A 24267-nucleotide genomic window follows, 5' to 3' on the forward strand; every position below is an offset into this window, starting at 1 on the left:
AAAGTACACCGGAGGCCACAAAGTATCGAGATGTTGAAGTGACATACTCAATATCCCTCTTGACACTTTTTTCTATTTCTCATTCTGGTTCCCCTCTCACCCCTTCCTTTCGCCTGCCCATCACCTCCCTTTGGTTTCCCTCCTCCTTCTCTCTCTCCCATGGTCTACTATCCTATCAGATATCTTCTTCTTCATCTCTTTACCTCTTGAACCTATCACCTGCCAGCTTATTACCTAGTCCCCACTTCCCTACCCTCCCTCACCTGGCTTCACCTATCACCTGCAAGCTTTTACTCTTTCCTCTCAGCTTTTTCTTCTGGCTTCTGCCCCCTTTCTTTCCGGTCTTGGTCAGAAATGTCAACTGTTTATCCCTCTCCGTAGATGCTGCCTGACTTGCTGAGTTTCTCCAGCATTTTGTGTGTGTTGCTCAGAATCCCTTGTGTTCATAATCTCACATTTGTTTCATGTCACCCACAGAGCTGGAGATAAGTGAGATGGAAATCCAAAATGCTGGAAATGCTCAAAGAGACAAAGGACATTTCAAGTTCAAGCCCCTTCATCAGCAGGAAGGTGGGAAAGACTCTTTGACCTGAAATATTCGCTCTGCCTGGATGCTGGGTGAGTCCACTTTTCTTCTTTAGTTCAGATTTCCAGCAGCTGCAGTCTTCTTTTCTCAACTCCTGCAAATGAATGCAACCGTTTATAAGGTTATCGCCAAAAGCACTTCACCACATGACTGACAGCTGTTCAACTTTGTCCTTAATCATGTTAAGCAGCAGAGTAACACACTGTGGGATTGCTCACAATGATGCCCTGGTTAAGTAGCAGCTGACCATCACGGTAAACAATTTCTCAATATCTTATTCTACCTCCACTTAAAATGTATTTCAGATTTCTGATTTCACAGACCTGAGTGGCAGGATTACATGAACGCTTGATCAGAGCCAGAGCACAGTCAAAGCCAACCACTGAGCTTCCATGAAAACAAACGTTTATCTCTCCTGAAATGGAGTCAGAGAGATCCAGAAAGGGAAGCAAAGGCTCACAGATTATCCATGTGAATTAACATCTGTAAAGTCATGTCAAAGTCAAATTTATTGACATATATACTGTATGTTACCATATACTACCCTGACATTGATTTTCTTGCAGGCATTTACAGAAAATAAAGAAATATAACAGAAACCGTACATAAACAAAGATGGACAAATCAGCCACGATGGAATGGCAAAGCAGATTTGATGAGGCGAGTGGCTTAGTTCTGCTCCTATCTCTTAAGGTCTTATGGAAAAACACCAACGTGCAAAAGAAATTGAATAAGATGATAATAATAATAGTAATACTTAGAAGAAGAAGAAGAGTTGCAAAGTCCTTGTAAGTGGGTCTGTAGCTTAAAGAATCAGTTTCACCTCCCTCTGGTGCTGCCCCCCCTTTCCTTTCTTCCACGGCCTTCTGTCCTCTCCTGTCAGATTCCCCCTTCTCCAGCCCCGTATCTCTCACCAATCAACCTCCCAGCTCTTTACTTCAGCCCTCCCCCTCCCAGTTTCACCTATCACCTGGTCTTTCTTCCTCCCCTCCGCCTACTTTCTTACTCTGACTGCGCATCCTTTTTTTTCCCCAGTCCTGATAAAGTGTCTTTGCCCAAAACATCGACTGTACTCTTGTCCATAGATGCTGCTGAGTTTCTCCAGTATTTTGTGTGTGTTGTTATGTATGTATACAGTATTTATTGTGTAATTTATTATTGCATTTTTACTTGTGCTGCATTCAATCTGCATTAACAATTATTTTATTCTCCTTTACACTTGTATACCAGATATGAAATTAAATAATCTTGAATCTTAAATGGGAGGGCACTGGGGAATGTGGTAGACCAGGGGGGGACTGGGAATACAGATCCATAATTTCTTCAAAGTGGTGCAACAGATAGATAGGGTCATAAAGAGAGCTCGTGGCACACTGGCCTTCATAAATCAATGTACATGAGATGGAACATTATGACCAAGTTGTATCAGACATCCATGAGACCTAATTTGGAATACAGTGTACAGTTCTGTTCACCAACCTACAGGAAAGATATCAATAAGATTAAAAGAGTACAGAGAAATTTTCCAACAATGTTGCTAGGACTTAAGGACTGAATTATTGGGAAAGGCTGAATAAGTTTGGACTGTATTCCCTGGAGCAGAGGAGATTTGACAGAGATGTACAATATTATGAGGGGTATAGATAAGGTAAATGCAAGCAACCTTTTCACCACTGGGGTTAGTGATACTGGAACTAAGGTTATAGGTTAAGTGTGAAAGAGGAATACTTAAGGGGAAACTCAGAGGGTGGTGAAAGAGTAGACTGAATTCCCAATGGAATTGTTAGGTACAGGTTCAATTTCAAAATTTAAGAGACATTTGGATAAGTACATAGATGGGAGGGTTATAGAGGGCCATAGTCCAGGTGCAAGTCAATTGGACTAGGAAGAATAATAGATTGGCATAAACTAGATGAGCTGAAGGGCCTTCTCTGTGCTATGAACTCACTTTTAAGGACTCTTCACCTCATGTTCACTGTATTTATTGTTTTTTTTTGTTTCTTTATGTATGCATAACTTGTTCTCTTTTGCACATTTTTTTCTCCATCCTGCTGGATGCAGTCTTTTCATTGATTCCATTGTCTTTCATTTGTGAATGCCTGCAAGAAACTTAATCTTGGGGTTCTATTTATGTGTTTTGAACTTTGAACTTTATAGTGCTCTAAGGCTCTAAATGTGCTGTGGGGGAATGGAGCAAATAATCCCACAGCTGTTCCATTTGTTTCTCACCCATCTGAAATCAATATCAGATGCTCATCAAGGTCACTATGCCCATCCCCACGTAAGGAGTAAAGACCCTGACTGAGCACAAAGCACTTCTCCCTCTCTGCAAGCAGACTTCCTTGCATCCATTGAAACAGGGAAGAGCGCGTAACAGACACAATGCTTATTGTGTATCATTCTTTGGGTTGTAGCTGCATGCTACTGAAGTCATTTTCTTTGAGTGTCTGAGGCTTTATAAGGCATTTGTCAGACCACATGAAGTATTGTGAGAAATTTGAGCACTCTATCTAAGAAAGGATGTGCTGGCATTGGGGACAGTCCAACGGAGGTTCTCGAGAATTATCCAGGAATGAAAGTAGCCCTGGGCCTGTTCTCTCGGGAGTTTAAAAGGATTGAGGGAGATCTTATTGAAACGTACTGAATATTGAAAGGCCAAGATAGAGTGGACGTGGAAAAGATGTTCCCAATAGTGGAGGAGGAAACAGTCTCAGAATGCAATGTTCCTTTTGAACAGAGTTAGGAAGCAATTTCTTTACCCAGAGGGTAGTGAATCTGTGGAATTCATTGCCACACACGGCTGTGGACACCAGTTCATTAAGTATACTTAAAGCAGAGATTGATAGTTTCCTGATTAGTAAAGGTGTCAAAGGTTACAGAGAGAAGGCAGAAAAATCAGGTTGAGAGGGATAATAAATCAGCCTTAATTGAAAGGCAGAACAGTTGGCCTAATGGCTTAATTCTGCTCCTTTATGTGATGGTCTTATGGTCTAACTTGGAAGCAAACATTCAATGCATGATTCCCATTAAAGAACGAGATTGCTTACCGTACAGCTGCTGGATGGCTTTCCTGTCAGTCCCAGCCAGCTCCACGTCTCTGCCCTCTGCACTGTAGCTGGGCTGCGTCACTGACCCCCTGATGAACGTGTGAGGCAAGCCCAGGCACTGCCACCTGAATCAACAAAGAGGAGTGGAGTTCCACATTAGATTGAGAACCAGCAAACAAAGGAGTGGTTCAAAGCCAGAGATCCTCTTCTAGGTCTCACTCTTTGGTTCCATATCCTTTCCCTCCAGACACTATCAATTCTATAAGACCATCAGATATATTTGAGCAGAAGTAGGCCATTCAGCCCATCGAGTCTGCTCTGCCATTCAATCATGGGCTGATCCAATTCTTCTAGTCATCCCCACTCCCCTGCTTTCTCCCCATACCCTTTGATGTGCTGGCTAATCAAGAACCTTTCTACCTGTGCCTTAAATGCACCCATTGAAATGGCCTCCACAGCTGCTCGTGGCAACAAATTGCACAGATTTACACCCTCTGACTAAAGTAATTTCTCCACATCTCTGTTCTAAATGGACATCCTTCTATCTTGAAGTCATGCCCTCTTGTTGTAGACTCCTGTACCATGGGAAATAACTTTTCCATATCTAAGCCTTTTAACATTTGGAATGTTTCGGTGAGATCTTCCCTCATTCTCCTGAACTCCAGGGAATACAGTCCAAGAGCTGCCAGACATTCCTCATACGGTAGCCCTTTCATTGTTGGAATCATTTTCATGAATCTTCTCTGAACCCTTTCCAATGTCAGTATATCCTTTCTAAAATAAGGAGCCCAAAACTGCACACAATAATCTAAATGTGGGCTCACGACTGCCTTATAGAACCTTAACATCACATCCCTGCTCTTATATTCCATACCTCTAGAAATGAATGCCAACATTGCATTCGCTTTCTTCACCAACGACTCAACCTGGAGGTTAACCTTCAGGGTATCCTGCACAAGGTCTCCCAAGTTACTTTGCATCTCTGCATTTTGAATTCTCTCCCCATCTAAATAATAGTCTGCCTGTTTGTTTCTTCCACCAAAGTGCATGACCATACACTTACCAATATTGTATTTCATTTGCCACTTCTTTGCCCATTCCCCTAAACTATCTAAGTCTTTCTACAGGCTCTCTGTTTCCTCAACACCCTCCCCTCCACCTGTCTTTGTATCATTGGCAAATTTAGCCACAAATCTATTAATCCCATAGCCCAAATCATCAACATACATCATAAAAAGCAGCCGTCCGAACACAAATTCCCTTTCACAAATTACTGTATCATTTTCCTCCAATGCCTTGTGGCCTTAGGGTCTCATAGACCTAAGGCTTTATGGGATATAGTTTAACGACAACTGGCAGTGATTCAGGTTCTTTCTATGGAATACTGAATGGTGAGCTAACCAACACCTAGTAAAGGATTCAATGGGATGAAGCAAGAGAGATTTCTTAGAATATAAACCATAGAACATAGAACATAGAAAACAGCCAAATTCCTCCTACCTGCACCATGCCCATATCCCTCCATCTTCCTCACATCCATGTGCCCATCCAACAGCCTCTAATGTATTTGCCTCTACCACCATACCAGCCATCCACCACTCTCCAAACTTCCCCTTCAAATCCCCCTTGAAACTACCACCCCCCCCCCCCCGTCACCTTCAATTAATGCCCGCTGGTACCAGGCACTTCAGCCCTGGGAAACAGATACTCTCTGTCCGCTCTATAAACTTGTAAACCTCTATGGGATTTCCGCTCAGCTGCGATGGCCCAGAGAAAACAACACAAGTCTCTCCCGCCTCTCATGGTAGCACATGCCTTCTAATCCAGGCAGTGTCCTGGTAAACCTCTTCTCCACCCTCTCCAAAGCCTCATCATCCTTCCTATAGTGCAGTGACCAGAAATGTACACAATACTCCAAATGTAGCCTAAGTAGGGTTTCATAAATTTGCACATAACCTCCTGACTTTTGAACTCATTGCCTTGACTAATAAAAGCAAGCATTCCATAAGCCTTCTTAATCACTTTATTGACCTATGTTGCCGCTTTCAAGGATGTATGAACATGGATCCCAAGATCTCTCTGCTCAGCAACACTAAGGACCTTGACCTTAACAGTGTAATGTCTCCTTGTCTTTGCACTACCAAAGTGCAACGCCTCATCTTTATCTGGGTTAAACTCCATCTGCCATTTCTCAGCCCATGCATAAATCTGATTTATATCGTACTTCCTTTGGCTGAGAGAATCCAGAACCAACTTAGCAATTTGAAACAGAGCAGAAAATGTTGGAAACACTCAGGGGATCAGGCAGTATCTGTGAAGAGAGAAAGAATGATGAGGACTCTTCACCAGAACTGGGGAAAAAAAAAGATGGAAATATCAGAATGTGAGGAAACAGGACCATTTGGTCCCTGAAGCCTACCCCGCTATTCAATGGCTGATCTGCCTCAGGCCTCATCTCTCCTTCGATGCTGCTTCCCCCAAACCCTCAAAACTTAACCCAGCTCCTCTTTAAATATCTACAATAGTCTCTGTGGATGGTACTACTCAAAACATGCTGCAGAGTGTAATGGACTCAACCCAATTCATGACAGGCACTTTCCTTCCCACTACTGGCAATATCTACAGGAGATGTTGCCTCAAGAAGGTAGATCCATCAACAATGATCCCCACCATCTGAACCATGCTATCTTCTCGCAGCTACCACTGGGCATGAGGTACAGAGGCCTGAAATCCCGCACTAGCAGGTTCAAGAACAGCTGCTTCTCTTCAACAATTTTCAATTCTTGAAGCATCCAGCACAACCCCAGGATAGCAACTGTGACTACCTTGATTGCATTGTACTAAAACGGACTTACAATCTGATTTCAAATCGTGTTCCTTCTCGTAAAAGTTGTGTATAAATCACGTTTAATTTATGTGGTTTTTTTTCTTACCTGATACTATGGCTATGTGCTTCTGATGCTTCTGCAAGTGTTTGTACATAGAAATATGTGGGCATATGACAAACTTGACATATTCTTGTGGAATCTCAGTTACAATATATTCTTACAACACATAAGCCTATCAGGTTTGCACTGACTGACAGAAAGTTCTCATTAATTTTCTCTGTAACCTACTTCCCCTCCATTCCCATCATCTCCCCCCAGATTCTACCGTTCACTTACACACCAGGAGCGATTTATAGCGGACAATTAACCTACTTGTTTTGGATGAGGGAGGGAACTGGAACAAAGCACACGATGAGTGGAAGACATGCAGACTCCATTTAGGCAGAACAAAAAGTCACAGCTGAACCCTGATCATTGGGAGGTGCAAGGCAGTTGCCCTAGCAACTGCACAGTCATATACCCTGTGTCAAGTGTAATACCAGATTTTTGTACTGCAAATGGAGATTGAGTAGGGAGCAGTCAAAATAAAATTCCTAACAACCTATCATTCTAATCAATATACATATTGAAATTCGAAGCTACACCATTTCTATTTACTGCAAGCGACATGTATAATGCTCATTCCTTTTTCTTTCAATATCAGCAATGCTACAGCTCTTGACAATCGAAGATCTTTGCTGAAGTTTATGTAAGTGGGTGTTGCTGCTTCTCAGTGGTTTAAGGCTCTTGCCTTTAGTAGTTACCAAAGTGGGTGGTGCTGACTTCTGTCTGACCCTCATGTTCATTTGATAGGACACTTGCTCCTTCTGCTTGACACAGCTCCCAACTTTTGCTGACGAACGCAGGGGAGACGTCTGCACCCAGTGGGTGGTAAGGTTGTGGGAGGCAGTTCTGCAGGTGGTGGGTGACTGTTGTGTTACATTTAAGGGTTACCTAGATTTTCCCCAAAGTGAAAATAATGCAAGTTTAGATGGATTAGATTGGAAAACCCATGCCTGAGCCAAATGGCCTCATCGTCGGCTATAAATACCAGGAGCCTATAGATCATTTAATCTATCATTGGGTACACAAACAGATTCAAGAAGCTGGAAAATATATTCTTGTTCCTGTCTTTAAATTTTCCAAGGTGCATGGCTATCCAGAGACCAATACTTCAGAGTTTGCTTAAGAGAGGAGTGCAAGAGAGACTCCTCTTGCCAGAGAGTTCACCGGAGAGTATGAGAGTCCAGGCTGGGAGACTTGAGCCAGTTACCTTTGTCTCTCTGGTTGGATTAAACCTTTGTTAGCATCAGCATTCGCCAGCCGTTGGCGTAGCGGTATCCACACCGGACTTCAAGGTGAGTAGTCCGAGTTTGAATCCGGCCGGCTCCTTGCAAGCTTTCCAGCTGTGCTGGTTTGAGCATCGAGCTAGTCACTGAGCCTCGTAAAATAAAATGCTACAGAAGTGACAAGGTTGCTGCCTGTGAGATTTTACTTGTATTCATTCAGGATGTCAAGGACATCATAGGAACAGAAGGGCATCCTGTATCTTGGCAGCCAGAGAATGAAGGGCTTTACTTAGTTCTCAAACCTTGAAGAGGTTTTCAGGTGTTCACCTGTGAAATGTCAGTCACACTGGACAGAAATTAGTCTCAATAGACAGTGAGCACAAGGAGGTAAATAATATAGACACAAGAGATTGTGGATGTGGAGTCTGGAGCAACAATCTGCATTTTCTCCCCCTCCCCAACTCACTTTTAGTGTTTTTCCCTCATTCTGGTTGTGCTCTCATGCTCTCCCTTCCATTCCCCGACCCTCATGACCTGCTCATCCTCTCCCTCTGGTTCCGTACCTCCTTCCCTTCCTCCCATGATCCACTGCTTTCTCCTGTCAGATACCCTCCTCTTCAGCTCTTTACCACCAATCACCACCATGGTTCTCACATCATCCCACCTCCCCCCTGAACCGGTCCCACCTATCACCTGCCCGCTTGGACTCCTTCCCCCCCCCCACCTTCTTTTCAGACCTGATGAAGGGTCTGGGCCCAAAAATGTTGACTGTTTACTCCTCTCCATAGAAACTGCCTGCTTGCTGAGCCCCACCTGACATTTTGTGTGTTGTTCAAGATTTCCTGCATCCGCAGAATCTCTTGTGTCCTCCAGTAGACTGTTTGTTGCACAAGAAGCAATCCTCATGAAGGATAGTCCACGTAGAGCAATATAATGTTGAAATAAGCCCTTGAGTCTGCACTTACCATCAATCAAGGGTGCAAGATTAGTCTCCCTTTCTATCCTCTTCACATTATGATCACCTCCACTCACCCTCACCCAATTTACAGGGGCCAGTAAACCTACTGACTTGTATGTCTTTGGGATGCAAGAGGAACATGGAGCACAGGGAGAAGCAGAGTCAGGGATTGAACCTGGGTGTCTGGTGCTCTCATGCAGTGGTTCTCATAACTGTGCCAAGTGCGGCTTTAAAGATGTTGGCTAAGGGATACGGGCACAAACACTGGAGAAAACTCCACCACTCTTCTTCAAAATGGTCACGTATGATGTTCTACAGACATCTTAGCAGATAGAAGGCATCTTGGCTGAGAGACAGGACCTTCAACATTATGGCTCTCTCTCAATGTCACACTAAAGTTGTCCTCAATGTCATACTAAAGTTGTCAGCCTGTGATGATGTCCGGGGGAGAGCCTTGTGTCCACCTAAGAAAGCAAGAATCTCTCTCTCCACATTGAGTTGGCATTATATAGAAACATAGAAAACCTACAGCACAATACTGGCCCTTCGGCCCACAAAGCTGTACCAAAAATGTCCCTCCTTAGAACTACCTAGGCTTTACCAATAGCTCTCTATTTTTCTAAGGTCCATGTAAGCCATTCAAAAGTCTCTTACAAGACTCTATCGTATCCGCCTCCACTGCCACCACCGGCAGCCCATTCCACGCACTCACCACTCTCTACATAAAAAACTTACCCCTGACATCTCCTCTGTACCTACCTCCAAGCACCTCTCATGCTAGCCATTTCAGCCCTGGGGAAAAGCCTCTGACTATCCACATGATCAATGCCTCTCATCATGTTATATACCTCTATCAGGTCGCATCTCATCTTCCGTCACTCCAAGGAGTAAACGCTGAGTTCGCTCAGCCTATTCTCATAAGGCGTGTTCCCAATCCAGGCAACATCCTTGTAAATCTCCTCTGCACCCTTTCTATGGTTTCCATGTCCTAAATGTACAATATATATGTAACAAATAAAGCTAATCTTTTAATCTTCATCTTTACTCTTTAACTGGGATTGCAGGCATGAACTTTCTTGCAATGTGGTGTTTTATTCAGGTTAAGGGCTTCAGATGCCTTCCAGGTCTGCTGGCAGGGGGCTGGAGACAAAGGCAATGAGCCTGTGTCTCTAAATTCTTAGCCATAAACTCTACCAGACAGATTTATTTATCCTGTGATTTGCCTCGGGCTTAATACCAGGAGCGATATCTGGGGGGCCACCTTGAGTCAACACTTGAATCCATCAGGATAAGAAACAATTTGAAGAGTAGGGAATGGCAGTCACAGTCTCAAAGGAATGGGAGGTTTTGAGGTGAGAATGAAACCTCTTACAACTGAAGGCACAGCAGCATAGCGGTTAGTACAACACTACTACGGTGCCTGTGACCCGGGTTCAATTCCCACTGCTGCCAATAAGGAGTTTACACGTTCTCCCTGTGACTGCATGGGTTTCCTCCAGGTGTCCCGGTTTCCTCCCACATCCTAAAGACGTGTGGCTTAGGTCAATTTGTCACATGGGAGTAATTGGGCAGCTTGGGCTCATTGGGCTGGAAGGGCCTGTTACCGTGATGCATCTTGAAATAAATAAATACATTTAATTAACTAGGTGCCATTAGGAGTAACCAGTCGAAGCAAAGGTAACAGGTCGAGCTGGTACCTCAGTGAATCAGAGCGAGGCAGGGGCTGGGGCTGTGGCCGCTCTCAGTGTCACTAATGGGTTTTGCAGGTCCATTTGGTGAGAATGATCAGTCAGCATTCTACATCATGCAGCCCAGCCTCACACTCATCACTGTAGACAAAGGACCAATCAATATTTCGTGATTTAACGCATCCTTGTTTTGTTGGGCTATGAAGATATTTCAAAGTGAAGTTTCCATTACCTCTACATCTCACGCAGTCCCCCCCCCCCCCTCCTCACCCCCACCACCAACACTTTGTCAATTTCAGAGGCAAGCTGGCAAGGACGTCACTTTCAAAAGCTCTAGTCTGGCTGCAGTTTATTGGCTGCGAAATTAGTCTGAAACATCGCCCTCATCGGAAGATTTCAGAGCACACAAGCTTGCATATTCTCTGCCAAGATTTAGCCAACATATCTAGGCAACTTGGCCCGTGATCAATCACAAAAGCAGCTAGCAATGCTTTTAGCTTCCCTGTGCTCCATCTTTCTAGGCTCTTGACTTTGAACAGTAAAATAACTGCCTAATTTGTACAGTTGCTCTGAACACCTTTTAAAAGCTTTTTTGGAACACACACATTCGTCTTGAAAAATTCATCTCTCTGTTATGCAGTGGCTGATTTCAGAAAAGATTAGTCTTGTGGCCAACATTCTCTCTTCCTTGAGAGTTTATGACCCTCCTGTGGTTCAGCATCCCAAGGTCACTAGAAGCTCTGCTATCCTGGCCGTGTAAATGCAGTGTCAGCAAGAGCAGGTCAGGGCTTGGGCATTCAGTGGCAAGTGATTCATCCCCTGACTCTGCAAAGCCTTTGAGATGAAGAGGAGAAGAGCCAGACATAAGGGCAGAAAAAGCGAAATAGTCATGCATTTTTCTCAATCCACCTAGGGGAAACAGAGGCAGCAGGAACTTCCAACAAGCAACTGAAAATTATGGGTAACAGAAACAGTTCGAAAACTGTGTGGAATGAGCAAGGGAGTAGAGGACTCTTTCAGAGGGCTAGAACATGGACAATGGGCTAAATGGCCTGTTTTGTGATATTACAAACCAAAGCAACAATTTCTGACGAAGGGTCTTGGCCTGAAATGTCGACAGTGCTTCTTCCTATAGATGCTGCCTGGCCTGCTGTGTTCCACCAGCATTTTGTGTGTGTTGTTTGAATTTCCAGCATCTGCAGATTTCCTTGTGTTTGCAACAATTCACCCTGCAGTTGACTGCCATAAGACCATAAAACCAGAAGTTATAGGAGCAGAACTATACCATTTGGCCCATCAAGTTTGCACCATCATTTGACCATGGCTGATTTATTATCCCTCTCCATCCCATTCTCCCCTTCTCCCCGTAACTTCTGACTAATCAAGAACCTATCAACCTCCACCTTAAATTTACCCAATGACTGCCAATAGACTCATGTATGATTCCAGCCTCCTGATTCATTGATCTGAACTCTGAGATATGTTCCTGCGTTTAAACAATTGCCAATCCTAACCCAGTCTGAACCGGCACAGAAGAGGAAGTGAAATAACACTGTTGCTCATTTCCCCATTGGACACCTCCCAGTGCAGTGATTCCCAGGTTTCCGAGCAATGTCCATTGCAGTTGGTGTTTGTTCCGGACTTACTTGGTGTCACATTACATGGCAGGGAAATGCAGCAGATTATGGGAGAGAAGGGCATCTCTAAATCAAGGCTGCATCACTCTGAGCAAGAGTCAGAGTCATAGCAAGGGAACTGGCCCTTCAGCCCGACTGGTCTATGCTGTCCAAGCTTCCCATCTAAGCTAATCCCATTTGCCCTGGTTTGGCCCAAATCCTCGTAAACTTTTCTTGTTCAAGATTCAAGATCTTTTCATGTCACCATGGTAGAACTGGAAAAACCGGATTGAGGAGGCAGTTGAGTGTGAGAAGCCAAATACCAGGAGCTGGTGGAGCAGGATGGAGGGCACATTGCAAAAGCCTATAGAGGTGTGGAGCCGAGCTCTTGCTGCCTGATCACTTTGCAGAACCCACTCTCTCCTTGACATAACAAGGGCTACAAAGAGAAGAGCCAACAGGACAATCACAGAGCCTGTTGAGCAAGCTCTGGATCCAGAGGTGTGACCCTGGGACCAGTGCAGCTGGGACACAAGCCAGGGCCTGGGCAAGGGAGCCTGATATTGAAAGGCTCGAAACACCCGATGACCCCAGGTTACGTCCTTGATGACGTTTCCCAGCGCATCCTAGGGTGTATCACGGCACCTGTGCCATTTCTGTAGACAAGTGTAAAGGAGAACGAAATCATTGTCAGATATTGTGCAGCACAAAAAAACACAAATGAAAAATAACACATTAATAATTAAAAACACAATAAATACTGTATACTCACGTACGATAGCTTATATACATAGATTGAATGTTTGTCCATAAAGTGGCATTAATCACAGAAGTGTCTGTACATAAGATGATTCTGACAGGAAATGATAAAGTACTGGTGGTTGGGGTTATGGAAGGGAGGTTAGTGGTTGAGATGTTGATCAGCCTTTGTACTTGGGGAAGAGTAACTGTTTCAGTGGTCCTGGCATGGACACTACATTGCCTCCTCCCTAATGGGAGTAGGACAAGCAGTTCATGAGCAAGGAGGCTGGGATCCTTCATGATACTACTGGCTCTTTTCCGACACCTTTCTGTATGTATGTCCTTGACGGTGGGTTGGGCAGTTTTGACTGCCCGTTGTGGAACTTTCCTGTCTGCTACAGTGCAGTTTCTGTACCAAGCTGTGATGCATCTTGTTAGGATGCTCTCCTCTGTGCTTCTGTAGAATGACGTGAGTATGGACGTGCACAGACCAGCTCTCTGCGCCTCCTCAGGAAGTACAGCCATTGTTGAGGTTTCCTGACCATGTAGGATGGGTTCTGGGGCCTGAGTGCACTCCCAGGAGATTGAAACTGCTTCTGGTTTACGCTGCTGTGCCGCTGATGTAAAGTGGGGAGGGTGTGTGAGCGGTGAGAATTCTGCTGGAGTCAATAACTATCTCCTTTGACATTAAGGAAGAAGTTACTTGCCTTTCCAAATGCCTGTTAATGTCCTTGCCTCAACCACCTCCTCTAGCAGCTCATTCCATATACTGACAACTTCTGGGTGGAAAAAATTCCTTTTAAATCTCTCCCCTCTCACCTTAAATCTCAGGATTATTCCCCAGCCCAAGGAAAAATATTGTGCCTATTCACCCTATCTGTATTCCCCATAATTTTATACACCTCTGCAATATCACCCCTCGTTCTCCAACGCACCAGTGGAAAAAGATCTAACCTGCTCAACCTCTCTCCATAACTCAGAACTGCAGGAAAGATGCCATGGAGGAAAAGCAATAAAGTCCCGTCATTGCAAAGCACACAAACTGCTGGAGGAACTCAGTGGGCCAGGCAGTATCTATGGAAATGAATATGCAGTCAACATTTCGGGCCAAGACCGTCCATCAGGGTAAGGTCTGAGCCCAAAACATCGACTGTTTATTCATTTCCATAGATGCTGCCTGACCTGCTGAGTTCCTCCAGCATTTTGTGTGTCTTGTCTTGAATTTCCAGCATCTGCATATTTTCTTGTGTTTGATAGTCCCACCAATGTCCTTGATAGCATAGATCGTAGAAGTAAAACTACCAACAACGGTTTAGCCCAATGCAATCCACAGAGTAGTGATGAGCACTACTTTGCTGTACTGAAACATGAACAGCACATCAAAATGTTACAATACTCAGTTCAACACGGTAGTGTAACAGTTAGCACAATGCATTTGCAGTGCCTGCAAAGTTGCTTCAATGCCCATCAGTGTTTGTAAGGAATTTGTACACTCTCCCCATGACCACATGGATTTCCTGCAGGTGCTCCAGTTTCTACCCACATTCCAAAGACATGTTGCTTAGTATATTAATTGCTCACATGGTTGAAGTTGGGCGGTGCAGGTCCCTGGGCTGGAACGGCCTGTAACTGTGCTGCATCTCTAAATAAAATATAAATGAATAAAAAACTTCAGAATGTCTTGAGAGATGGTTCAATGTAGACTATTGAAATGACTGCACACCCGGGAGAGCAATGCGGTGACTTGTTACGATCAAAGGTGATGGAAGCAGACACAATATGTTCTCAGACATTCATTTGAAAAGGAACATTTTCAGGCTTATGTGTCTTTTCGGAGAATGGGATTGAGGAGGAAATGGATCAGCCATGATGAAATAGCTGAGCAGGCGAGAGGCCAAATGGGCTAATTCTGCTCCTATGTCTTATGGTCTAATGGTCAGATGGTGAGTTGGGCTGAAGTCAAAGAACCAGCACGGACAGAATGGATTGAATGGCCTAATGATAAGCAGGTTCTTTCTTTTAGGGCAAAGAGAAGCTCTCAACATCTTATTTATTTATTTATTGAGTGGCAGCATGGAATAGGCTCTTCCAGTCCTTCGTGCCGTGCCACCCATCAACCCCCAATATAACTCTAGCCTAATCACCGGACAATTTACAATGACCAATTAGCCTACTAACCAGAAAAAAACAGAAAAACTGCAGATGCTGGAATTCCAAAGAGCACTCACAAAGTGCTGGAGGAACTCAGCAGGCCAGGCAGCACCCATGGAAAAGAGTGCAGTTGACGTTTCCGGCTGAGACCCTCCATCAGTCCCAATGAAGCACCTCGGCCTGAAACGCCAACTGTACCCTTTTCCATAGATGCTGCCTGGCCTGCTGAGTTCCCCCAGCATTTTGTGAGTGTAACCTACTAGCCAGTGTGTCTTCAGGCTGTGGGGGAAACCGGAGCCCCCGAGGGGCCCCCATGCAGTCACGGGGAGAAGGTACAAGCTCCTTACAGAAAGTGACGGGAATTGAACCCCGGTTGCCTGTACTGTAAAACTTCATATTAACCACTATGCTACTGAGCCATACATCATGAGGAAACAATCCAACTGCCTCATCATCTGCAGGTTTTCAGTCAAAACCTGAGCTGGCACAATTGACCATGGAATCAAAACCTTCGACTGCTATGCAATACACATTGAGCTATGGAAGTGTGGGTCACAAAACGTTGCAAAAATTAACGCAGGAGTTTGTAATGAGAAGCCAAGAATCTCAAGGCAACGATTGATGATAAGGCAAGTTTTATCCCAGATTTGATCAATAAAGAGATTAAAAGAAGAAAAACTGCTAAATCATTTAAACCTGAACAATGGTGCAACTGTATGTCAGAAAGAGCAAGGCGCTGCAAGCCAAAGTGAGTCTTGGCAACACGTACAACAAGCTGGAGGAACTCAGCAGGTCGGGCAGATTCCGTGGAAATGAACAGTCAACGTTTCAGGCTGAGACCCTCCATCAGGACCAAAGAGGGAGGTGGCAGGGGCCCTATAAAGAAGGTGGGAGTAGGTTGGGACCCACCTTCTTTATAGGGCCCCTGCCCCCTCCCTCTTCAGTCCTGACGAAAGGTCTCGACCCGAAACGTTCACTGCTCATTTCCACGGATTTTGCCCGACCTGCTGAATTCCTCCAGCGTGTTGCTTTGACCACAGCATCTGCAGTGTACTTTGTGTTTACAAAATGAGTCTTGACTGGGTAGGTAGCAGTTTCACATTCTAAAGTGTAAGGGTTGGGGTGAAGACCTGTCCCAGGCTGGTGCAACCAGGAGAAGCGCATGCAAAATGCTAGAGGAACTCAGCAAGTCAGCTAGCATCTGTGGACTAGAAGAAACAGTCGACATTTCAGGCTCAGACCCTTCATCAGGACATGATAAATAGTCTTGGGTCGAAATGTCGCCCATTGATTCCCCTCCATAGATGCTGCTTGACATGCTGAGTTACGCCAGCATTTTGTGTATGGGTTACTCCGGATTTCCTGCATCTGCAGAATTTCTAATAGCAAGGCAAATCACTGACTCGCTGCCCCAGCTACCCAGGTTCAGTCCCAAACTTGGTTGACGTCTATGGCCACTCTGTGACAACATGAGTTTTCTTCAGTCAGCATTAGTTTCCCCTCATGTCCCAATGAGGTGGGAATTGGTAGGGTAATTGGCTGCAATAAACCACCCTTCATGTGTAGGTGAGTGGGGGGAGAAGAAGGAGGGAATTGATAGAAATGTCGGGAAGTCCATGGGGAAATGGAAATGATTCAGCAGACAGCATAAACTGAACGGGCTGAATGTTTTCCTTGTACATCATATGGAAATATAGAACTCAAAAAGCTTTAGAAGATGTAAGTCTGAAATAAAAGCAGAAAATGCAGTAAAGACTCAGCAGGTCAGGGAGCAACCCTGGGAAGAGAAGTATTCAGAATGGTTCAAACCCAAAACATGGGATGTTTCTCATCCTACAGATGCCGCCCAATCTGCTGAATTTCCTACGTGGAAATGTGTAGGATGTTTTCTGTGAGTTGATGTTCCTCAGCACTTCCAACATAACCACAATGACTCACTTGAAGAGAACACAAGGCACTTTGGGACGCACTAAATTTGAGAAAGGTACATAGTAAATATGCTGATTTCTGTACAACATTAAACAAGGGTTTTCCCACGCTCGTTTGAAGTGAGTGGCAAGTGGTAAGAACTTCACAAAGTTCTCCTAAACACAAGAGATTGTGCAGGTACTGGAAATCGAAAGCAATGAACAAAATGCTGGAGGAACCCAGCAGTTCAGGCATCATCTATGGAGGGGAATAATCAGTAGACATTTCGGGGCTCGACCGGAAACATCGACTGTTTATTCCCCTCCATTGATGCTGCCTGACCTGCTGAAATCCCCCAGCATATTATGTGTTGCACAAAATTACCCTTTTCAGATCAATGTTCAATTTATTGGTCACTCTTCGGAAATGTCGAGGAAGAGATAAAGAGATCAAAATCATTGGAAAGTTCTTCGGTGAATGGTGTAAGGTAAGCAAATAATTCAAAACCTTGCTTCATGACAAGGAACTTGTTGGTCTTCCAGTACAAGGAGTCATCCACAAGGGAATGCTGCCGACTTGTAACTGAGGTGTTGAATAATTGGTTAATCCTAATCACAATTTTCAAAAGAAATATTCCATGACCTTTATTTCCCCTCTACTTCCCATAATTTTATGAGGTGATTTTTATTTTAAAATAAACTTTATTCATTGAAAGTACTGATCAAAAACACAAAATTGTGCATGGCTTTTTTTTTTGCATCCAGTAGTTCATAGTGTTGTCAACTCCATACTTTCCTAGTATGATGAAGTTAAGAAACCTATCCCATGTACAAAGCACTATTACCTTGCACATGACTTCTTTGAACAACACAATCATGAAGTGTTTGTGCAGCTGTTACACAGGACCCAGTTCCCCAGTTTCCAACGGCAAAGGGACCTTAGAATGCAGTCTTTCCCTGCAAAGCCTTTGCTTTGGCTGCAGCAAGCTTCAGTGAATCCTTCAGCACATACTCCTGAATCCTGGGGTGTGCAAGGTAAAGGGCCAGTCATTTAAAAGGGAAGTGCATGGAAATTTCTTTTTGTGTGTCTCTGGACTATCTGGCTAAGTGGGTTTTGGAGCCTAGGTCAATAAATCTTAAAGGGTCAGCATAACATCATGGGCCAAAGGGTCTGCACTGTGCTGTACTGTCCTATGTTCTATGCACAAGATAGAGGAAGGCATTTTTCTGAAAGATAATGGAACTCAGGGCACTGGGCTGCTGGTACCAGTGATGGCTTGAGAGCCAGGCTACATCAGCCATGATGGTGTTGATTAGCAGGGCAGGCCTGCAGGGGCTGGTAGCCGACTATTGCCCCCATTAAATTGTGCTCATGTGTGCTTATGAGGCTGTTGCAAATGCCATCCCTGACCAATCTCCACCAGTCATTCTGCTTGATGTCTTCTGTTTTGGCAAATGCTGACCTCAAACTAATTGTGCCGGACTGTTTAAGGGGCACCTTGGAAGTCAGGGAGAGGCAACAGCCTGCACAATCATGAATACACACTGCATCATCTTCTCGGCTGCCTTAATTGCCAGAGCCTTGGATTAAAGCACAATATTGACAAATTGTATCCTTTCATCAGCACCACACCCTCAGAAAAATAAACTCCAAGGAATAGGCAGCAAGATCAAAAATTCATCCTATGCCCTCTGACAGATGGATAGTGGACAGAAGTACAGCTGTGGTTAAATTAACAGATGATTATCTAGTGGCTTGGATTATTGATCAGACAAGCAAGTCTGAATCCCACTAGTTGAGCTGGGAATTAATATACAAATAAATAAATACATCCGGAGATAAAACACTGGCAAGAGAAAATCTGCAGTTGCTGGAAATCTAAGCAACACAGACAAAATGCTGGAGGAATTCAACAGGGCAGGCAACATTTATGGAAAAGCATAAACGGTTGACGTTTCAAGCCAAGACCCTTCATCAGGAGTGGAGAAAAAAGATGAAAAGTCAGAGTGAGAAGGTGGAGGGGAGAAAAGGAAGGTACAAGGTATAGGTGATAAGTGAAACGGGGAGGGGGTGAAGTAAAGAGCTGGGAAGTCAATTGGTGAAAGGGGTACAGGACTGGAGAAGGGGTATCTGATAGGAGAGGATAGAAAGCCATGGAAGAAAGGAAAGGTGGAGGAGAACCGAGGGAGGTGATAGGCAGGTAAAGAGATAAGGAGAGATAGGGAAATGGGAATGGGGAATGGTGAAGGGGTGGGGGGTTGACATTACTGGAGATTCAAGAAATCAAAGTTCTTCCCATCAGGTTGGCTACAAAGATGGAATATAAGATGTTGTTTCTGCAACCTGACTGTGGCCTCATTGCAGACCAGTAGAGGAGGACATGTCAGAATGGGAATGGGAAGTGGAATTAAAATGAGTGGCCACTGGGAGATCCTGCCTTATCTGACGGACAGAGTGCAGGTGCTCAGCGAGGCGGTCTCCCAATCTATGTCAGGTCTCAGCAATATACAGGAGCACCGGACACAGGAAGTGACCTCAACAGACTCACAAGTGAAGTGTTGCCTCGGCTGGAAGGGCTGTCTGGGGCCCTGAATGGGAGAGAAGGCAGGTCTAACACTTGTTCCAGTTGCAAGGATAAGTGCCAGAAGGGAGATCAGTGGGGAGGGATGAATGGACAAGGGAGTCGTGTAGGGAGTGACCCTTGTGGACAGCACACCTTCCCCCCCCCCCCATCACGTGGATTCTGCAAGCAGTATTTGTTATTTTCTGCTGCATTATTCCACAGTGGTGACATTTGGAAATCAGCAATACCCACCTTGATAAACTGGAGGGATCAGAGGTTTACATGGTACCGAGTGACAACAGAGCATCAGGTTGAAGACCAGTATTGCCAATCTTTGTTGGATTCTTACTTACAAGGTATGGCTCACGTAGGATAGCTCAGGAAACTCCCTTTAGCTGCTGGAATTGTTAAAGGTGCTAAATCTGGACAAAAAAAAGACAGGAGTCCTGAAGAAGGTTCTTGGCCTGAAACGTCAACTGTTTACTCTTTCCTGCAGAGGCTACCTGACTCGTAGAGTTCCTCCAGCATTTTGTGTGTGTTGCTGAAGGAGGGTGAAGAGACTGCCGGAGGAACTCCATGGGTCCAGGAGCATCGGCGGGCCAAAGCACTGCATCAGGTTTAACCCCGAAACAACAGCATTTCCTTCGCGCCCCCCCCCCCCCACAGATCCTGTTCAACCCACTGATTTCCACTTGTTGCTCTGAATTCTAGCAACAGAAGAGATTCATGAGAATGACCCTTGGAATGAAAGAGTTAACATACGGGCAATGTTTGATGGCTCTGCCCTGTACTTGCTGGAGTTTAGAAGAATGAGGTGGAGTGATTTCATTGAAGCATCGAATATTGAAATGCCTGAGTAGAATGAGATGGGAAGTATGTTTCTAATAGCCGGGGAGTCTAGGACTAGGGGGCACGGCATCAGAATACAAGGACATCCCTTTAGAATAGAGATGAGGAAGACTTCCTTTGGCCATGGGGTGGTGAATCCGGATGTGGAGGCAAAATCATTGGGTATGTTTAAAGCAGAAGTTGGTAGGTTTTTGATTAGTAAGGGTATTAAAGGTTACAAGGAGAAGGCAGGAGAATGGGGTTGAGAAGAGTAAACCAGCCATGATCAGGTGTCACAACAGACCTGAATGTCCTAATCCTGCTTTTAGCATCCTAAGGTCTTGCGTTTTTATGACCTAACCCAGTTTGTAAATCGTGCACGCACACTGCAAACATCTGCGGCAAGGTACACATTGCCAGTACGAGCATGGCATTCCAGATCAAGATGAGTCAAGTTCTTGCAGCTGTCTGCAGTGGTCCAGCAGCTCCAATCTCTGAAGGTGATACACCGCAATGTAAGCAACACTCTTCCATCTACTGGGGAGCATTGCAACTGAATCAATGATGGGACATGGGAGGTATTTGCTGGGGATGGGGTGGGGGGGGGGGAATATTCCCGGGGGGAAATGTAAATGTCCGAAGGGCGATACTTGTCCTGCCCTTGCCAAAGAGATCCCTACAAAGTCATGCGCAGTGTGTGAAGGTCAGCATTCTGCGACAGCTCATGCTTGTTCACGTCGGCTAAAGAAAAAGTTGGTGAAGCCTCTTCTCCGTGAGCTTGGAGCTGGATGACATGCCTCGTACATCAGTGAGCAGCAAGCAGTGAGAGGTGGCAGAGATCAGCTGCAGGGGCTTGCAGTGTTCCAGAGGCTAGGAAATGGAGTGACCTTGACTCTAAGCTGTATGGACAAAGCTGCCGAGGCATATTATTTAAAGTGGCAGGTCATTGATCTCAGGGCACATAATGCTGTTCAAATGTTGTCCCTTTAAATATTACAGATCAATTGTAACTGTTCAATGGAAAAAATGCCAGGTTAAAGTAAAACCCCAACAAAAAGCCGAGTCACTGACACTCAGGAATCAGCACAAACTTTGCTGCACTCTGCATCACACCAATTTTCAACAGCACAACACTGTTTTATTGTGAAGTTGTACAAATGAATTTCCTAGCTGAAAACCTGACAAAAATCATTGGCAAGACTATAACTGCGACTCATTTTCCTAGCGCCTCACTCACTGGGCCTGTGGGAAGCCACTGTGAAATACAGCCTGCTCTACCTGTTTCCTTGAGCCGTTAACTTAAAGCTCGAGAACAAAGGAAATCTCGGATTTCTGCAATGTATTTCTCATCCTGGAGTACTCTGCAGCCTCAAGCACTTTCAAAGTGTGGGAGCTTTAATAATGTGAGAAAGTTATCAGTCAGACTGTGCAAAGTTAACTCCCACATATGACAGTGTATTAATCAGTTAAAGAGATTATAAAGAGAATGAGGGATAAATATTGGCATCAATGATTATATTCACACAACTCGACCCTGATTCTGAATTTAGAAACTTAGAATGGTAACATTTAATTTACAGACTCAGACCAAATGGACTAACTCTGCTCCTGTATTTTGTAGTCTTTTGGTCTTATAATTTCCAATGGCCTGATATCTAGAGGTGGAGAGATTTATATGCATTATTGAAATTGTGTGTTGGCGCGTGGCATAGTGGGCAAGGCATCAGACTAGTAACCTGAAGGTCACTGGTTCGAGCCTCAGCTGAGGCAGCGTGTTTGTGTCCTTGAGCAAGGCACTTAACAACACTTTGCTCTGCGACGTCACCGGTGCCAAGCTGCATGAGTCCTAGTGCCCTTCCCTTGGACAACATCAGTGGCATGGAGAGGGGAAGGCCTGCAGCTTGGGCAACTGCCGGTCTCCCATGCAACTCCCATACTCCCTGCCCAGTCCTGCGTCCTGGAAAACTCCAGGCGCAGATCCATGGTATCTCAAGACCGACGGATGCCACCATGATTGAAATTATACTTTTCGTGAAAGAAGCACAACAGAAATATTACACTTTCACCACACTCCGCACAATGAGCTTTATACTGTATTGTCCAGCACATTTTTTTTGTATTGTGCACGATGCTCCTGCCCGGTAATAGAACAAATAAAACAGAAAAGGCTGGAGAAGCTCAGCAGGTAAGGCAACATCTGTGGAAGGTTCCAATGAAGAGTTATCAACCTAAAACGTTAACTCTGTTGCACTTTCTGCAGATGCTGCCTGACCTGCTGTTCCCAACGCTTTCTGCCAAGAAGGTGCTGGTTGAAATTGTCTGTGCCGTGATTTATATTCCAAGAGGATATGTAAAGCAAGCAGGGCTGGCGCTCACGGATTGAAATCCATCGGCAATTCCCAAGGGTGAGTAGGGATTTCGATGTCCGGGCCAAGAAGAGAAGGAGGGGGTGGATAACCCAGGTGGAAAACCGGAAGGTGTGTGCAAACAGGAATACGCGAGGCGCTTTGGTAGCATAACACTATTGCAGTGCCCATGTGACCTGGGTTCAATTCCCGCCTCTGCCAGTAAGGAGTTTGTATGTTTCCCCATGGCTGCTTGGCTTTCCTCTGGGTGCTCCGGTTTCCTCGCACATTCCAAAGACGGACGGGTTAGTAGGTCACATGAGCATCATTGGGCAGAGTGGGTTTGCTGGGTGGGAATGGCCTCTTACCACGCTGCATCTCTAAATAAAATAAAACATATAAAATATAGTAAGGAGGTCTTCTGTACATAGAGCTTAGCACAGGAGCGGGCTTTTTGGCCCACCATGCTTGTGCCAAGCAAAATGCCAAATTAAACTAAACCTATTTTGCCTAAGTGTGATCTGTATTCTTCCATTCCCTGCATGTTAATATGTCTATTTAAAAACCTCCATAATACCACTCTCATATCTGCTTCCCCCACTATCGCTGACAGCCTATTCCACACATTCTGTGAAAAATACAGCTCCCATAAACTTTTACTGTCTCACATTAAATGTGTGTCCCTGGGAACTCAATATTTCTACCCTGGAAAAAGGATTCTGTCTGTTTATGCCTCTCTTAATGGCTCTGTTTCAGATTTTCAGCATCTGCAGTGCTGTGCTTTTCAGGGAGGGCCATTTTTCACTAGTTGTGGTCAGATTATGAAAGGTGTATATGAATGGGAGAGAGTGGAAGTGGTGAGTTTATAGATCGGTGCAAGTATTAGCTTGAAAGATGTGCGTCAGTTTTGGTTTCCGTGTGTGTATCTGTGTGTGCATTAATTGTGTGTCTGTGTTTGTGTGGGTGTGGATGTGGTATCCCGGCAGGTGTTGGAGACTTTAATCTTTTACAAGACATGCCAGAAGTGTGTTGATGTAGTATACACAAACACTTTTTTTTAATTAAGTTCCTCTTTGCCAAAACCACAATAACCCTCAAGAACCATTTACTATGCCAAAAAACAATTAAATGAGGTTTCATTGTTCTCAGGGAATGCAGCAAAGAGTAATAAAAGCAAGTTGTGAATAGTGGTATTGGACCCGTTGGCCTGAATCCAGCCTCTGCATTTTCGTTACAAGGTGCTGGGCAAACAGTACTGCAGCTTTAAGGTAGACGTAAGCAAGATAATAAGGAGACTAAGAAAGCCACGGTGTCCTTGGAAAAGTATCCAACAGCCACAGAGAGAAGTCACAGCATAAGCATACAAGTCATTGAAATGCTATAGGCCTACAACTTATATTGAATCCTGGTTGAGTGACATTAATGTGAAGTCTTTTTATAATGAAAAGAATACAGAGGCAGTTAAAAAAAACTTAGTCAAATGAAACAGAGCAGAGAGCTTAAGCCTAAAAAGCGAAATTGAATAGATTCTTTTCCGCTGGGACAATGAAACTGAGGGTGATTCCATAGACGTTCTGAAAATTGTGATGGGGTTTGAAAAGATAAATGGAGAGAGGATGCTTCCTACTGCAGCCAGGACCAATCCTGGGGGGCAATAAATGTTTAATAGTAATTCATAAA

At 44.6% G+C, this 24267-nt stretch overlaps 1 long non-coding RNA gene across 1 annotated transcript in view; it reads right to left on the reverse strand.

Moving 5' to 3' along the window:
* Positions 1–269: 269 nt before the first annotated feature.
* The window catches only part of LOC132391961 (uncharacterized), a 49466-nt gene continuing 25468 nt past the window's right edge, over positions 270–24267 (reverse strand). Inside the window, exons 2-3 of the long non-coding RNA XR_009511395.1 lie at positions 3634–3758; positions 270–680 (exon numbers count right to left, since the gene is read on the reverse strand). This is a non-coding gene — a long non-coding RNA (uncharacterized LOC132391961). The remainder of the gene's footprint in view (positions 681–3633; positions 3759–24267) is intronic.

This window comes from Hypanus sabinus, chromosome 1, assembly GCF_030144855.1.
Source record: "Hypanus sabinus isolate sHypSab1 chromosome 1, sHypSab1.hap1, whole genome shotgun sequence".
NCBI lineage: Eukaryota > Metazoa > Chordata > Chondrichthyes > Myliobatiformes > Dasyatidae > Hypanus > Hypanus sabinus.